This window comes from Tenrec ecaudatus, chromosome 2, assembly GCF_050624435.1.
Source record: "Tenrec ecaudatus isolate mTenEca1 chromosome 2, mTenEca1.hap1, whole genome shotgun sequence".
Taxonomy (NCBI): domain Eukaryota; kingdom Metazoa; phylum Chordata; class Mammalia; order Afrosoricida; family Tenrecidae; genus Tenrec; species Tenrec ecaudatus.
This window is the reverse complement of record NC_134531.1, coordinates 282,232,703-282,235,875: the sequence shown is the minus strand read 5'-3', so window position 1 is coordinate 282,235,875 and position 3,173 is coordinate 282,232,703.

Below are 3,173 nucleotides of genomic sequence, written 5' to 3'. Positions count from 1 at the left end.
AATATATTTGCTAAACAATTTTGTTACTTTACTCACCTTTATGCCACAGTAGCTCTCACCACATATTAATTTCTAATGGGATGGAAATAATTGAAAATTATTTTCAAATCCTCTACTGTATAAAATGTTGAATTTAGATGCATTTTCTGTAGTAATTTGATGCATTTGTTTGATCAATTTTGATAAATACACCTCCTTAAATGATTCATCCTAGGCATTCAGCACCAATGTATTCTGCATTTTCACATCTAAACTATAACATTAAGATAGATATCGTACGTAGATATGCATTATGTATATTTGATTTAAATAATTTAAATATAAACATTTTATATGAATATGGAGAAAATGCAAAAGGAAGAACAATGTATACCGTGAGATACATATGTATCTCTCCCACCACTATCGCAGCCATTCGGTTTGATTTTCTAGGAGAAACTGAGATACGTTTTATAATTCCTTCTGAAGATATGTAATACATATGCAGGCATGTAGAAACATAATATACGCAGAATCACTTAGCTGAACAACCTATGTTTTCATGTAACTATAGATCCATCCCTGGAAAAGGAGGCATGCTTGATAAAGTAAAAGGTCAGCAAAGATGGATTGGCAGTGGTGACAGCAATGAATGCAAACATAACAATTGTGAGGATGGCCGGGACCAGGCAGTATTTCACCCAGTCGAACCTAGAGTTGCTATGAATTGGAACCAACTTTGAACACCTACCAACCTCCCGAAATAGATCAAGGAAGAACACTTGCCTACCAGCCAAAATGTTATGGTTCAAACCTCCCCAGAGTTGGTTGAAAAGAAAGGCTTAAGGACATCCTTCTGAAATGTCACACCCATGTGAGTCCTAGGGAGCAGTTATACTTTGAAGCATGTGGGGTTTCTGTTCATCAGAACCAGCTTGATGACAATGAGTTCAGATCCAGGAGAGACATATTTAAATTATTCCGTACCTATGACATTGCAAATATTGTTGTAATTTCAGATGTATGCCAGATAATTTGTGGAATACATCTTTAAAAATACAATTGCTGGATCAAATTGCAACTTTTCATTTTTGATAGATATTTAACAAACTACCCTCATAGAGGAAGAAATAATTATCTTTCTTTAAACAGCATATAATAGTGAATATTTCACCAAAATATTTGTTTTCATAAAGTTTGACTTGTTCTAAGAACAGATTTAAAAAATAAAAGGTAACTTCCAAGTTTTGCTTTATTTTTAATATCATAGGCATCATTTCATGTAAGCAGGATGCAAAATAGTTATTTCCTGTGTACCATCTTTTTTGTCTTAAGGCGTATTTCTATTGAATGTTGATTGGAGCTGTTATGAGTGAAGGTATTATATTCAATACTATGTGAATTTGTATTCACATGATTTTCTTTACTACTCCATGTAAAGGAAACAAAAATCCTCATAACAGGATCAGGGGAAACAGCAAGGTAAAAGGAGAAAAGATAGAAATTATCAAGCCTTAATCTTGCTTGGATCCACAATCAATGCTCATGGAAGCAGCAGTCAAGAGATCAAAGGACACATTACATTGGGTAAATTTGCTGCATAAGACCTTTCTTTTTAAAGTATTGAAAAATAAAGATGCTAATTTGGGGACTAAGGTGCACTTGACTAAGCCATCTTATTTTCAGTTGGCTCATAGGTGAACATTGAATAAGAAAGACTGAAGACAAATGGATATATTTGAATTTCAGTGCTGGCAAAGAATATTGAAAGTACTATGGACTGCCAAAAGAACAAACAGGGCTGTGTTGAAAGAAGTCTAGCCAGAATGCTCCATGGAGGCAAAGATGACAGGGTATTGTCTCACATGCTTTCTACAAATAGTCTGGAGAGATAAGGTCCTGGAGAAGGACATCAATGCTTGGTAAAGCAATAGGGCATCACAAAGGAGGAAGACCTTGGACAATATGGATTAACACCTTGGCAGCCTTGATGGGCTCAAACATCAGAATGGCAAGGATGGCACGGGACCAGACACATTTTGTTCTGTTGTACACATGTGAAACTTCCTTCGGAGATTGAACAATGCATAAACCTCATAGTCTGTATGAAGTCTTGTTGTTCGTTAATCTCTACTTTTTGAAAGGCGTTCTTCATAATTAGGAAAATGTATGCATAGCACGTGTGGCAAATATCAGCTGAGGTAATCAGTTGTCTCTTGGCCTAATTTATGTTTTCTTTTATTGTTATTGTTGTTGAATTCACTTAAATTATTTTTAAATAGACTTTTTCACTCTTTGACTTTACTGCCTCGTGTCATTCTAAGGACGACCTCCTCTCTACCAATCACATAAAAATGTTTCATAATTGTTTCCCTTCTATAATTGTCACAGTGTACCTTTATCTATGCCAGTGCTATTTTTCAGCGAGCATCTCATTGGAAGTAATAAGTGAGGAAATTGCTTCATTTTCTACACGGTTGACCAATTATCACAATAATGTTTTTTGAATAATTAGTGTTATTTTTTCACTGCTAGCTACAACTTCTCTCCACTATGTACTAGTTTCCTATGATTTTTTTCTTCAACTCCCCTTTCTTTTCTTTTGATCTGTCTATTCATGAATTAATATACCATGATATTTCAATTAAATTATAGTAGTATCATAATTATTACACTTGATTTTAATTTTGTAAGTATTTCTTAAATGTATTTATTTCTTAATTTGTTTATAGGGATTTTATAATGATCTCTCTTGGGTTGTAAAATACAGCCTGTTGCTCTATGGAAGTGGGGGTTGTATTTTAGTTAAATATAAATTTAGGGAAAATTAAATCTTTATGAGACTGGATGGTCCTCGGCAAAATGAGAGAATGATCTCCATGAATTTAACGATCCTTTATGTCTCTAGTAATGCTCATGTTCTTTGGATGTTGTTTTACCTTTTTTCTCGAACATTTCTTGTTAAATTTATTTTAATATTTCAGTATTTTTTGTTTGGTATTTTGGTGATTTCATTGCTGTATTTAGTATTTTATTATTTATTTTTAGTTTGGTACTTTAGTGACTTCATTGTTGCCATGAAAATGAGGTATTCTGACGCAGCAGAAGACAAACCAGATGAATGTGACCTCCTAAAAAATTAGACATTTCTGTGCATCAAAGATATTCACCTTTGAGAACCCGCATGGTGGGAA